The 15138-nt window shown below is 49.3% G+C and overlaps 1 protein-coding gene across 5 annotated transcripts in view; it reads right to left on the reverse strand.

Annotated features, from left to right (window-relative positions):
• CSNK1G1 (casein kinase 1 gamma 1) overlaps positions 1 to 15138 on the reverse strand; it is a 94461-nt gene that overhangs the window by 76049 nt on the left and 3274 nt on the right. Inside the window, exon 2 of one of the 5 annotated variants that reach the window (XM_082061400.1) lies at positions 8482 to 8568. The exons of the other annotated variants lie outside the window; for them this stretch is intronic. The gene's annotated coding sequence lies outside the window, so the exon portion shown is untranslated. The remainder of the gene's footprint in view (positions 1 to 8481; positions 8569 to 15138) is intronic. 5 annotated transcript variants of the gene reach the window in all.

Consider the following 15138-nt stretch of genomic DNA (forward strand, 5'->3'; position numbering starts at 1 on the left):
TGCCCGTTCCTCCCAAATGAAAAGGCATCAGGCAGGTTAATATAACCCCCAATATTAAGTTTATTGTAAGGCATTTAAGGCAAGCTTTTGTTCTACTCCACGCTAAAGCCGTTCCAAGCGATTTGACCGGGTTAAAGGCTGCAGCAGGGAAGAACCAGTCAAACTGGTACCAAACGAAGCCCTATGAGAAAGAAAACGTCAGCACATGTATTCACAGGCAAGGAAGGATCGCAGAGGGTTTAGTCACTGGACATCGCAACCCTTAAAGCCCTCGTGGGCAACGAACAGAACATCCCATTAACAGGACAGGCCACATATTGTAATGCTGAACACCCTTTAAGCAGCAAAGCTTTGCTCTTCTGCCACTTCCAACACAGTTCATCCCAGAAGGAGAAGCAAAAATTGGGTGTAAAAATTCCAAATGGGGTTCATCGGCCAGAAACTGCCTCAGTTTCCTTACATAAGTACCAACCTCTGCTCAGAGGCCGTGTCTCCAACAAGGAAGCTGAACAGAAGACTATTTATAACTCACCCTATGGTACCATGATTTGCTTTAGGAATAAAAGTAAATAAACCATCTCGTGCTACCCTAGGGCTCAGGTTCAAAGCAGGGTTAGATATTATTCACGTTCTGCTCAAAGAACAAGATAATAGGCGCGTTACGGAAGAGTTAAAGTGTAACGTGAGAAAATTCCCCGTGCGGGTAGGTCTCTGATGCTTCTACTGGCAAAGCCAGGTGACAAAACCCATCCCCACCTCATACGAAAAGCTTTTAAACAGACTTTTAGACCTGCGGCACCGCAAACGTGACTCTTTCACATAGACGAGACTCCAGCATCTCGAGACTGTGTGTTCAAAAGGCAGAGCCCGTTTTGCACCTGGAAGCCCAGAGCAATGAGAGGATTCAGCTCACGGCTGCAGCGCACGTTAAGCCCGGCTCAGCCCAGGAACCTGGCTTAGCGGCCAGCATGGCGTGATACAGAAAGCCACCTCTCGCAGCAAGAAAAAGCAATGGGTAACAAGCCAGAATATGCGGACGGCCCGGTTGGAGCGCTGGTTTATCATGCTAACGAGCTCCAGTCTTTTCCAGAAAGCCTCGCTGCCCAAAGCCTGAGGCAATGAAGGGCCAGGAATGCACGTCCCTCCGTGAAGGGAAGACTGAGGCAGCTGAAAGCGCTGCTGTGGAAAGAACCATAAAAAAGGCAGTGCAAAACCACAACGAGCAAGAGAGAGACCCTTTCTGCCTTTTGACAGACACATAAACTCCATTTGTGTTTAATAAGGACCCGCAGGCGCCATGTCCTATGACATCTCCTTGATGGCACTAGGCCTCGGAGACCTCTTGGCTTTAACTCAGCAGACCTTGGCTTCGTACAACCACGCAGAAATAATGCGAAACGCTTCCATGAGGATGCTCTGCTTCCCGACAGGCAACTTTGCTTTGAGAAGAAGAGTTATTTGTTTTACAGGCTGCCAAAACGAGAAGGATACAAAGCACTGGAGGCTCTGGAGCTGGGCATGGACAGGTTCTACACACCTGTACTGAGGACACGGTCCTCTGCATCGCTCAACATAACCACGGCAAAGCCACCAAAGCCAACAGGCAGTGTTGCTGTTCGGCCCCTTGAAGGCTGCGATATTCAGATAAAATCATAGAATCATTTTGGTTGGAAGAGACCCTCAGGATCATGGAGTCCAACCATAACCCACCCCTGGCACTGCCCCATGTCCTGAGAACCTCATGTCCGTCTGTCCAACCCTCCAGGGATGGTGACTCCAGCACTGCCCTGGGTAGCCTGTTCCAATGCCCCACAGCCCTTTGGGGAAGAAATTGTTCCCCAGATCCAACCTCAACCTCCCCTGGCGCAACTTGAGGCCGTTTCCTCTGCTCCTGGCGCTTGTTCCTGGGGAGCAGAGCCCGACCCCCCTGGCTCCAAGCTCCTTTCAGGCAGTTCGGAGATCAGAAGGTCTCCCCTCAGCTCCTGTTCTCCAGCTGAACCCCCCAGGCCCCTCAGCCGCTCCCATCACACTTGTGCTCCAGCCCCTCACCAGCTCCGTTCCCTTCTCTCCACTCGCTCCAGCACCTGAACCCTCAGGTGATTTTGGTGCCACTGGTGCCACCATTTTGTGCACTGAGGTGATTCCCGCCACCCCTGGTGCTGCCATTTTGAGCCCCGAGCTGAGGGGCCCAGAACTGCCCCCAGGATTCGTGGTTGGGCCTCACTGTGCCCAGCACAGGGACAGTTGCTGCCCTGGTCCTGCTGGCCGCACCAGTGCTGGTACCAGCCAGGATCCTGTGGCCTCTTGGCCACCTGGACACACGCTGGCTCATGTTCAGTCGCTGTCACCAACACCCCCAGGTCCTTTTCCAGCTGTTCCTCCCCAGCCTGCAGCGTTCATGGGGTTGTTGTGACCCGAGTGGAGGACCCGGCACTTGCCCTTGTTGAACCTCAGACAATTGGCCTCAGCCCATCGATCCAGCTGGTTTAGTTCCCTCTGTATGGCCTTTCCACCCTCCAGCACATCAACACCCGATTTGGTGTCATCTGCAGACTCACTGGGGGTGCACTCGATTCCTTCATCCAGATCATTGATAAAGAGATTAAACAGAACTGGCCCCAATACCGAGCCCTGGAGACACCACTTGTGACCGGCCAACAACTGGATTTGGCTCCGTTCACCACAACTCTTTGGGCCCAGCCATCTAGCCAGTTCTTTACCCATCACACTGACCCCACAGACCCCCAGAACCTCTTCCAGCTGTCGGTGACAGAGAACAAGGCTCCATCAGAAGATTTAAGCCTTACTCAAGGTTTTTCCCCATTGCTTTTCAAAGCAAGGAGCAGATGGGAAGCTTGTTTCAGAGTAAAAACCAACATCCCCAAAGGCAACCCATGAAGATATGGTATTTGCTACCTTAGAGTACTCAACTGGGTCTTCCATCTTCTCCAGGGAAATCTGAACTGAGAGACATGATTTCTGAGGCACGACAGCTGAAAATTTGGGATATATCACAGATATATATATATATATATATATATATATATATATATATTTGGCCTCTGGAGGATATTGCTTCTGCCGCAGCGAGGACCATGACTATAAACCCATTCCTCGGTAGTTCTCTTGGGAGTTTCTGGATCTTTTGTACTTCAGCTCGTTATCAGCTTATGACCAGTGAGCAGCACAAAACTCTGGGTAATGCTCAAAAAAAAGCTCGTTGTCTTTAGGCTCGAGGCATTTATAGTGTTACCAAATTAAAGCACGGGAACAATATTAAAATTTCAACCTAATAGACACTGCTCTACTCCAAAGTCTTGGCACCACCAGCACAGCAAAAAAAGGTAAGATGGTTCCTGCCGGCATCAGGTGATGGAACAAAACCTCAGGAGCCAACACAACACTCCAGCACTCGCACCGAGCTCCAACAACCAGAACTTGGCTTAATGTGTAGTTCTCCAGAAACAAGGGCCTTGTTCGACCCATCAGACCCGGATCAAGACACGCTGAGGTGAGTAGATTTTCAAGCAAATAATTCCACGCGCACACGGAAAAAATAAGGTCTCTGTAGGTCATTTCTGGTGCGCAGAAAAGCCTCTTCAGGAGGCCTCCACACTGCCAGGCAGTTTTGGCATAACGCTTTAAACGTATTTCTGTTCCAAGTCAAATCTATAAGCATCCAGGAGCCTTGCCTAGCCAAAGGTTTGCCTTCCCCCTTAGCATCATTTTTCCGAACAACAGAAGGACGCAAACAGTCCCGGGTTAAACACCATCAGGCTCATCTCACAGCTTAGGATTTTGTTCTCCTCTCATATGGACCTTTAGCCAGAGCTTAAGAAAACCCAGAGCACTCAAACCAGTGAAAACAAACCTGCAAAATAGTCAGACGGTTCCAAAATTTCAAGAGGTACTAACGTTTTTAGACACTTCACAGTGGCTGGGAGAAAACCAGAGAGTCTTTAATAAAGCCTCACCTCAAATCAGCAAATTCCGAAAGAAAAGAGATAAACTTTGATTGCATAGACCAGATCAGCGGCCTTATGTGCCAAGTAGCTGCGAAAAAATACATGGTGTTATTATTATTTGCCAATTACCAGTGGATATTAAGATCTCTGTCCAGGGGACAGCAGAGCAGCAGTGAAGCAGAAATAACCCAAACTAAGGCTGTCTGCCCTCAAAATGTAGAAAGCAGGAATGTCAAATGGGGAAGAGTCATGTCTTGTTGGGTAGATTTTTCTGTATTTTCACCAAAAAGAAATACTTCAACACCTGGAAAAGAGCTGGGCAGAAGGTGAACGGTTTAACTTGCACTTGGAGCAAAGCTCCCGCACATATTTTAACGCATAACAGGAAACTACATTTTGTTACTGGCAAAATATTGAAGACTTCAAACCTGACGCCAACGGTCTGCGATGAACGAGAACAGGACGGTGCCTCAAATATGACAAGGAGGCTACAAAATGTAGGCAAAACGCAGGCAAGTGCAAGTAGAGTCTGCTCGCAACACAGGAATAGCATCAGATGAAATGCTTTCAGTCTTTGGACTCGGCCGCAACAGGGTCCTGCTTACTCAAAGTTAAATTTCATTACATAAAGTCTTCGCGGTTGGTGTTTACTGGAGATCACACCATCCAGCGACATCTCAGTGTGAGCATATAGATGTTACAGCCCCGCCGGGGCTTCCAGCATCAGCCCCCACTCCCAAAACCCTGACCCGTTGGACGCAGCATTCAAAGCTCCAAACTAACGGGGAAATCCCATCCAAGGTGGATTTGCTTTGCACTTTTAGATGATTTAACCATCCCTCCCACCCCAGCAGATACTGCGCAAGAAACTGTAGCCTGGAAGAAAGATAGTATGTGATTCTGGGCAAAACAAGCACACGTCTTAATGCAAAATATCTGCTTTTTACCACAAAGAGGGATTTCCCCGAACCAAGAGCAGAGGGCACCCAACAAACTGCCACTGAGTAACCGCCCGGTGCCTCAAGTGGAGAGACCCAACGCAGAGCAGCCACCTCCATTAAACATCGAGCGACCATAAATATTGAGGATGGGATCCTTGAACTCTCACTGTCTTATCAAAAGAGGCTTTAGGGAAACCCCCGGTGGAAACAGTCACACGTGTCTCTGCAACGCGCTCGCCCACCTCCGAAACGCAGCACCTGGATCACACGCGGTGTGTTACTATTATCACAGCGAACTCTGCTCGTATTTTGGATTTTGTTTCCCCTTTTCCGAGGATGCCTTTAAGGGAAACATGAGTCACACGGATTATATTCTTACAGCAGATGCACAAGGAACATTTCCACTCCCGGTCCCTGTGAGAAGGAAACTCCTCCTAAGTCGAGTCTAAACCAAGTGATCCCAAATGGCATTTGTCTCATTAGACATGGTCAAGTTCACACTTCCAGGCTCAATCCCAGCAATAACACTTAAAAACAACTTAAAAAAATTAGTTTCAGGAGTTTTCTTGCAAGATTTACAGCTGAAGATGAGTTTCCTGAGTTCTTTGTATGCTTTTGAAGAAAAGGGTAACCAAGCTCTGTTAGGTCACCAAAAATTATTTGCTCGACATTCCTTCACTTACATTGGTTTACTAAATCATTAACAGGCTTTTAATTTAATTCTCTTTAGAAGAGTTTAGTACTCAGGTGACACCAGTGACCCCCTAAAGAGAAGAGGTGTCACTTTCCAAGCAAAGGCCCACTCGTCTCCATCCTCAAGGCCTCTGCTGCTCCTCAAGAGTTCTCAAAAACTTTGGATTCTTTGCTTCTGGTTGTCCCTCCTGGTTCTTGTCCTTCATGTGGGCAGGGAAAAATGTAATGAAATATAACAAGGGCAAGTGCAGAGTCTTGAATCTGGGCAGGAACAACCCCAGGTTCCAGTGTAAGTTGGGGGATGACCTATTAGAGAGCAGCGTAGGGGAAAGGGACCTGGGGGTCCTGGGACAGCAGGGTGACCATGAGCCAGCACTGGGCCCTTGTGGCCAGGAAGCCAATGGGACCTGGGGTGGGTTAGAAGGGGGTGGTCAGTAGGTCAGAGAGGTTCTCCTGCCCCTCTGCTCTGCCCTGGGGAGACCACACCTGGAATCTTGTGTCCAGTTGTGGCCCCTCAGCTCCAGCAGGACAGGGAACTGCTGGAGAGAGTCCAGCGCAGCCACCAAGATGCTGCAGGGAGTGGAGCATCTCCCGTGTGAGGAAAGGCTGAGGGAGCTGGGGCTCTGGAGCTGGACAAGAGGAGACTGAGGGGGGGACTCATTCCTGGGGATCAAGATGGAAAGGGGGAGTGTCAGGAGGATGGAGCCAGGCTCTGCTGGTGACAACCAGTGACAGGACAAGGGGTAATGGGTTCAAACTGGAACACAGGAGGTTCCACTTAAATACATGGAGTAACTTGTTGGGGGTGAGGGTGTCAGAGCCTGGCCCAGGCTGCCCAGGGGGGTTGTGGAGTCTCCTTCTGTGCAGACATTCCAACCCGCCTGGACACCTTCCTGTGTAACCTCATCTGGGTGTTCCTGCTCCATGGGGGGATTGCACTGGATGAGCTTTCCAGGGCCCTTCCAACCCCTGACGTTCTGGGATTCAGGGATTCTGTGATGTGTGAACCCTAAATTGGAGACAAACCAATTGGAAAACCCTAAATTGGAGTTGGGAAGATGATTCCAGTCTAGAATGTGCAAGATCTTTGAAGGAAAACCCAAGTGTGTTGTCCAAATGGAGCAAACAAAGAGCCGCAGCCGCCCCAGCAGGAATTCCTGCCGGCTTCTCCTCATCAGACCCACTCGTGGCCAAGTCCAACTCATTACAACAACAGAAGGAAAACAACCCAACAATCCCTGGGAGTTTTGTGCCAGGTGAGAGAGTCGGGGCAGCTCAGGAACAGGTTTGACGAGCACCAGCACCCCACAACAAGAGGTTTCAATACCAAGCAAGGTATCGCAACACCAAGTTTCACATTTCGGTACAAAACTGCACAAATGGCTCCTCAACCATGCTAAAAAGCACCGGTTTAACAGTCCAGTTTTTCATTAAAACTCGATTTTTAGCAGGCACGGCTCAGCAGAGAAACAAAACTAAAGCAACCCGCAGCTGCTCGGCCACGGAGCAAACCAGCAGGGCGATAATCACTATATATACGTCACGTAATTAGTGTGACCCGGAGCAGGACATGAATGTGCGCACGCTTCACTCACCCCGCCTGCCACCAACGCCGCTGCTCCCGCTGCCCGGCCCACAGGGGGAAGCTGAACAGGAGCATTATCAACACCTCCTCCCACCTTCTGCAGGGAAAAAGGCAAAATTTCAACAACTTTCCCCTTTTAAACGGAGCAAGGACTTCATATTCAATCACTCTCTTCATCCTTTATTTCAAATATTAATGTGTCGAGCTTCAGTTTCTACCCATCCCACCTTGAAACGCGTAAACCAGCGTGTGCCGTGTGGTGCATCTCTGAGCCTGCATGTACAACACACTGAGAAACAGCTTGAGATTTCCCCTCCTGTAAGTATCTGTAAGTGACCTCTCAGAGATCTTCAGGAATAATCCCCACCCCAATACTCTGGAAAGGCAGATGTTCATATAATTGGAATAACTGAAAAGAGAAACGTCCTCCTGGGGTTTGTCTCCATCCCCAAGCGCGGATGCTCCAGGGAGCAGGAAGGTTCTGGGTTACAGATGGTGGTGTTACCTCCACAAACTCCTACAAGATCCACTAGTTTCTTGCCTACTTTTTAAATAAAAGTTTCATATCCTGAGAGTCTCAGACATTTTAGGGTCCCCAGGACGAGCTTCTCTGCTGTCTTCAACTCCCCTCCTCTCTCCATTCTCCAGAACGACCAGAAAAGCACAACCCCATAGATTTTTCACATCTTAAAATTCACTCAGTGTATTCCTCAACAACTCTATTTCTTAATCAGATCAATAATTCAGCCCTCCAAAAAATAAAACAAGTACTACCTGTAGCAAGCAAAGGGCCGGTACCCCAACAGTAACCAAGGAGATAAATCCTGATGGTCCCAACACACGAGCCGTGCCCGTGCCAAACAAGAAGGGTTTTGCCCACTCGCCTGCAAAAGAGGTTTTATCACGAGCCAAACCAAACCAAACCACACAACTCACGGCACGGCAGCCACTGGAAAATCCTGTTCGACCTCCAGCTGGTCCCATTGAGCGGGCAGCACGCTACCAACTTCAGACAAGTTTGGTGCTTTTAGGAGGGCAGGAGAGCTCCAGAAGCCCGATTACACACTGAAGGCATCTTCATTACACTCCTCGGATGAATTATGGTTTTAATTAGAAGCAGCTTTAGCGAAGAGCTGTTGAAGTGGAACACGGAGGAGAAGTCTCGCTTCACAGAAGGAGGCAAACCCACGCAACGAAGCGCTTGCCAGAACCGGCCACCTCTGCGCACCGTCTCACACGCGCTAAAAGCTTCTCCCAAAAGCTGGAGTAAAGTGCTATTTCGTACAGATAAACTTACCCTCACCTCAGAGACAAGCGTGACCATTCGCAGCTTGGAAACCGCATCTGTGCGAAGCCACTTTGATTCAACTTCTACTTTCAAGCCCTGAAATGATCGTTACCAAATAATTTGTTTTACGCACCAAGTCGTCTTTGAATCCTTACCACCCAGCGGTGAGGATCGCTTTGAACCAGTAGATCGCTTGTAGACCTTCTGCACCGCATCCAGATACAGGGTTAGTAGGTCAGAGAGGTTCTCCTGCCCCTCTGCTCTGCCCTGGGGAGACCACACCTGGAATCTTGTGTCCAGTTGTGGCCCCTCAGTTCCAGCAGGACAGGGAACTGCTGCAGAGAGTCCAGCGCAGCCACCAAGATGCTGCAGGGAGTGGAGCATCTCCCGTGTGAGGAAAGGCTGAGGGAGCTGGGGCTCTGGAGCTGGACAAGAGGAGACTGAGGGGGGACTCATTCCTGGGGATCAAGATGGAAAGGGGGAGTGTCAGGAGGATGGAGCCAGGCTCTTCTGGTGACAACCAGGGACAGGACAAGGGGCAATGGGTGCAAACTGGAACACAGGAGGTTCCACTGAAATCTGAGAAGCAACTTGTTGGGGGTGAGGGTGGCAGAGCCTGGCCCAGGCTGCCCAGGGGGGTTGTGGAGTCTCCTTCTGTGCAGACATTGCAACCCGCCTGGACACCTTCCTGTGTAACCTCATCTGGGTGTTCCTGCTCCATGGGGGGATTGCACTGGATTGTTGTTCCAGGGCCCTTCCAACCCCTCACATTCTGCGATTCTGTGATCCAACACAAAAAGCTTTTGGGCATCACTGAGCCGCAAAGCTCTTTACCCATAGAAAAGCCACCTTCACATTTTGATACGGACACGAGCAGCAAGAGCTGTTGGAACACAAGGTCATACTCGGCTTGCTAGAAGACCAAATTTAGCCGCCGGTGATTCTTTGGTTACAGGAGCTCGGCTGCTGGTGTTGAGCACCGGTCCAAGGGTGAACCCCCAGCAAGACTTGACTCCATTCAACTGGAAATGATCTCAGAGCTGTTAGTGGGGCGCCCGATCTCAATTCCAAGAGGAGACGTTTTGGAACACCGCACAAAACCGGCGTGAGGAGGCTCCGGCGCTGTTTTATGGCTGGTGTAAACTATTACTATGTCCAATGTCAGCGTCGGAAAGACGGGAGCTCGGGAAGGTCTAACAGATGGGGTCTCAGCACAAGCGTGTTTTAGACACCTCCTCAACAAGCGCGTTTCCTACTCAAACGCCTCATTACAGTTAGAACCTGTACAGAAGAGCAGATCCACAAGATCACAGGGATTATTCGAAGCTTTTGTAAATGCTAGCAGACACCCTTTGAACAGCCCGTGAACACAAGCCCCGCTTTACCAAAAGGCGGCACAGCCAACAGCTTTGGCGAACGTTTAATAACTTTCCAGGCCCAAAAACGGCGACAACTCAATATGCTTCATCTTCGTTGGGTCTTAGGATTGGTATCAGCCACAGGCCCACAGATGGACCTCAGAACTCAACTGAGGTTCAATGGCTGGGATCTCTGCGTTCAACAGAATCTACCCAGGAAAAAAAAACCCAGAAAATTAAAGAATTTGGTTTCAAGACACCACTGGGGAATATCTACACTATCTGCCTCAGCCCCGCAGGCATTCAGAGAGCACGAAGAACCTATTTTGGTGCAAGAAACCAAAAGGACGATTAGCAAAATCACAGGAACAAAACCAGGATTACCACAAGGTTCCTTGCACTAGACGTTGAGCTTTTGTGGTCCAACCAGACACCTGTCGGTCACTCCTCATCCCTCAAGGCTCTGCCAACAGTCGGTACCGCAGAAGGTGATTTGAACAGCTGAGGGTCACCCGGACACAGCTGCTCTTCCATCCAACCCGGCCCCGCCGCATCCTCAGCCAGGAGGACGCCGAGACCCTCAGGTCCCCCAGCCAAACCCCCAAAATGTCACCGCAGGAGACAACAAGTTACCCCTAAACCCTCCTTATCGATCCTTTCATGCCGAAGCACTTGGTTTTCTGTGGAGACCAGGAAGAACAGAACAAAACACACGCTCTGGATCTTGACAAGCGCAGGCGCTCTGGCCCGCGTGATAATGACCAACATTTAGAAACGCTAAAAATCACCAAGTACCAGCGCTGTGTCCAGTAGATCCAGACAAAAACAAAGGCCTATGTGATGGTCTGGAGCCCAATATTGCAGAATAACCCCCATTTCAGCAGAGATGTTTGTTCCCTGGATGCTGAGTGCGGCCGGACTCTGATTTACCAGGGCTGGGGTTGCATCTCTCACCAGGAAAACAGAAGCCTTGGTGCTGCCAGTGCTGCGCAGAGTTAGAGACCTGTGCAAACCTTCCCAAGCAGAGCACAGCTGGGGAGCGACACCAGCACCGATGCTGAGCCAGGAGCCCGCGGCTCACAAAATGGGACGACAACCACCAAGCGAGCGTTGGGCAGGGTGGGGAAGAACCTCCCGACCTGGGGATGCACACACAGCACATATTTTGCACCTAAGAAGGTACTTAAAGCGTGTTTTGCCTCAGCCCCTCCCTCCCAGCGCAAACCAGAGCGTCGGTACCCGCTCCTGCGGCCCTGCCAGAAAGCGGCACCGAGGACGAGTCTTCAGGAGCCTCCGCAAGGTGAGACCTTTGAAGTCTCACTTGGACTTGGGATGAGACAACTACAAAGTCTGCGGTCTCTGCTTCATTAAAATAAGATGTTAAAGGTTCTTCGGTTTCATTTGGTCACTGAAACTTGTTCTTTGAAGATCTAGGAAATGAAAACAAGCTGTAGAAACCAGCCTCGCACGGGACAGAGGGAACGGTTACGAGGGACCTCAGGACAGCCAGAAGGCCAGAATGGAATTGCTACAGGACTTGGGATTTAGCAGCTTGTACCAAACTTGAGAAGAGCTGAATTATTTCGTGACACTTGCCAGAACCAGCTCTGCCGATGGAACAATATTATCAGCTGCATTTTAGAGGATTTCCTCTCATTTGCTTTAATGGACCTAAACAAGCAGAAGTCAGATCTACACGGAATATTGAGTCACAGAAGCCACAAGACCCAGTAAGTCTGAGACGCTTGAAACTGCTGCTCTTCAGAATCCTAAAGAATTTTATCCAAGAGTGGTAATAATTCGTGTACCCGCCCTTGCGGTGACGGAGATGAGACAGATTGCCCTCAAGTTAGTTTTTCCTGCAGTGTTATCACGAAGGGAGAAAAAAAGACAGAATCTGAATCCGTCCCCTGACTGATAACTCAGAATCCAAAGGAACACCGAGTTCGGTTTGTTGTTTCCACAAACAAGATGTTGCCCTAATTACAGGTGCAACAATGAGAAGCGTTCGAGAAAGAAAACACAGGCAGATTTCAGCCACAGAAGTGAACTACATTATAAACCAAGCTCCATAGCAAATCGCTATGATGGACGCGATCGTATTTTGCAATGTAAAATAAATACCTTCAAGAAATGCGGACTTCAGGCTGCTTTGCTTCCCAGAGTTCAAGTAGGTTTCTTCTATAAATTAATTAGCACTAGAATACAGTGGGTTGGAAGAAAGGAGCAGCTCTATGGAAAGAGGAGTTTTCTCGGTTTCATCACAAACTACACAAACCACCGAGTGGTATCAATAGACATTAAAACACATACGTGGGACAGCACCTGCTCAGGGTATTTACTAAGCAACGTGGCCTCCTCTAATGTACCATGTGTGATACAGGCGGCTCAGCTGGGAACAGTTACAGGAACACAACAGCTCCAGAAAAACACGCAGATTCAGGACTGCAAAGAAACCTTCAACTCTTCGTAAACAGCTGCAAGTTTCCCAGCCTAAAGGAATGTTATAATATAATCACAAGGACAATAAATAAAAGGAGCGGGATGGCAGGAGCAGACAGGAAAACAGTTTTCCTATTTCAACAGTTCCCGCATTAAACACCAGGAGCAGCAAAACCAAGTTACTGAATGGTCTCCCACGCAGCAGCAGCTCTCAGGCTGGAATCGCTGTCAGCTCTCTGCTCATTATCCGATGGGGTTTGCTAACAGAGCAGCAAAGCTAAAGAGAAGATTCAGAAGTTCTAAATAGATCTTATGGGAGGAACAACGTCTGAGGAGCCAGGAGGAGACGGTGGAATCTCACACCGATTGCACTTGGCTGGTTTTCCCACTTCTAAAAGGTGGGGAGTGTCTGATGGACCACACATCAAACAGGGATTTAAGAAAGGAGTTCAAATATCTCCTTTCTCTACTAAGAAAAGATGTCCAAGGGCTAGAGGGATTTAATACGGAATATAGGGATGAAGTAGGCACAAGTCTGAGGTTTTACCTCTCCATGGAGTCACAGGATGGTTTGGGTTGAAGGATGTCCCAGCTCCCCCAGTGCCCCCCCTGTCACGGGCAGGGACATCTGCACCAGCTCAGGTTGCTCAGAGCCTCGTACTGGAGGGTGATGCAGCTTTTTGGGGAAAGAAGCTGATTCAGAAGAACTTCATCTCCTCAAAAATCCTTACAGATGGGACTAGAATTAGCCACATAAAAAAACCACCCAGAAGCTACAAAAATCAATACAGTACAAATAAAAGAACATGGAAAGACAAAACCAAGGCACAAGTGCGTTCCTATACAAATGCTGGATGTCTAGAAGAGGAAGAAACTCAAACGCCTGTTTTTAAAGTGATAATGTGGATGTACCGAGTTCATTCAACACCCATTGGAAGGCAGACGAGTCAAGAGGACGTTCAGAGTCTCTGAGGACCAGGCAAGCTTGAGGCATCTGAGCTTTCTTCACCACCCGAGCGATCTCAGTTGCCCGTGTCAGCAAGAAATCCCCTGTAAATCACAATTCCAAGCTGAAACCAGGACCATCCAGTCTCGGGCACCCAGGAGCAGCTGTCACCAGGGGCTTGGACAAGCAGGAAACGTGGCATTAAATAGATACTTCAAATGTCTCAGCATGAACTGTGCGAGTATCAGGTTGATATAGAACATCAAGACTAAGTTCTTGGATAGTGTAAAGCCTCTCCTCACGGGCAGCGGAGGAGAAAAGCGGCGATTCCAGCTGAAATCGGTGTGAGGTCCCACCAAGTGACCCCAGGAAGCAATAGAAGCCAATCCAGCCACACAGCGAGGCTGAACATCCAGGAAGGGAGCTAAATACTTATTAGTAGTCCCGTGATGTATTACTGGGTTAAACAATGTCTGTCAGAAGCTAAAATTGTGTTTTGACACCCAACGAGCTGAGCTTGGCCACATCTGCCCGACCCAGTAATGCCGGCCCAGCAAATTAGGTGACAAAGGACAGCGCAGACGAGGCGACAGCAACAACTGAGGAGGAGGACGGGGAAGCTCCTCACGGAGTTTCTCGGTTAATTCTCACCAGGGCACCTGGAAACGCTGGCACAGCTCCCACCGAGCGATTCGGAGGCGTCTGAGCAACCACGAGCCAGGCGGCTGCGCCGTCCTGAGGAACGGACGCGGCGCTAATTGTATTTGATAAAATGAAGTCATGTCTCGGGAGCCGCCTTTCTGTTTTGCTTTTGCAGGAGGCAAAGCGCATGAAGAAGGAAAGGCAGCTGATATACTTCATGGAAACAACAGAAAAACAAGTGTTCTACAGGACAAGATCCTTCAAAGCTCTTTGGAGAACAACACTCATAGAATCATTTTGGTTGGAAAAGACCTTTAAGGTCCTCGAGTCCAACCATAACCCACCCCTGTCCCTGCCCCATGTCCTGAGAACCTCACCTCTATCTGTTCAACCCCCCAGGGATGGCGACTCCACCACTGCCCTGGGCAGCCTGTATAGAATAAATGAAAAGTCATTCACATACATAAAGAACTAGTTAAAAGAAATAAAGAAGGAGGAAGAAAAGCATCACTGGTCAGTTTTGTAGCCAAAAAACTCCGCTCAGCTCACTTGAGCAGTGCAAGGAGGCAATACTAAGATGTCAACATTTGCTCCTCTGAATAATTCAAGGCGAGCAGTAAATAAGAGCGATGACTCTAAGGAACTGCAGGCAAATCTCACGGTGGGAGTGGGTGATACAATTCAAAACAAAGCACATCGAAAACAACCACCCCCATTGGAAAAAGATGAGACCAAACTCAAGGCAACACTGAGCAACAGGACACCAGGGCTAGAGCAGAGCCTGGAATTTGTTCCTTGCTTGTTTTTTTGGGCACCCCCATTCTCATTTGCTGTTTCTTCCTCGGCTGTAGGTGACATAACGAGTGACACACTTATCTCCAGTGTCACGACTCTGCAAGGCAGCGAATATCACGCCAGTTCAAAGCGAGCGGACGAACCCGCCGAAGAGAAGCGTGAAGGTTAATAAATTGCAATATTGCTACAGCCAGCTGAGGGAGGCCACAAACTGCTGCAAAGAGCAAAATAAAGCAGCGTTTCCCCCGAGCAGAGCTGCTGTGTTTGCGCTCCCCTCCCCAGGCAGCTGCTGCTGGTTACTGGTGAGCAGGACACTGGGCCAGATGGATTCCTGGGCTCAGCTGGGAGCACTTTTTAAGGCATTATCCAGGATTTCATCCGGTAACCTGAAAATACACAGTGGCTGATGGCTTTGGAAGAGCTGGAAATCAGTTGAAAACCACAAAAAAGGGGCAATGTTGGTGTGAGAAAGGCAGTAAGTGG

This window comes from Streptopelia decaocto (genome assembly GCF_964273445.1).
Source record: "Streptopelia decaocto genome assembly, chromosome: 9".
Classification (NCBI taxonomy): domain Eukaryota; kingdom Metazoa; phylum Chordata; class Aves; order Columbiformes; family Columbidae; genus Streptopelia; species Streptopelia decaocto.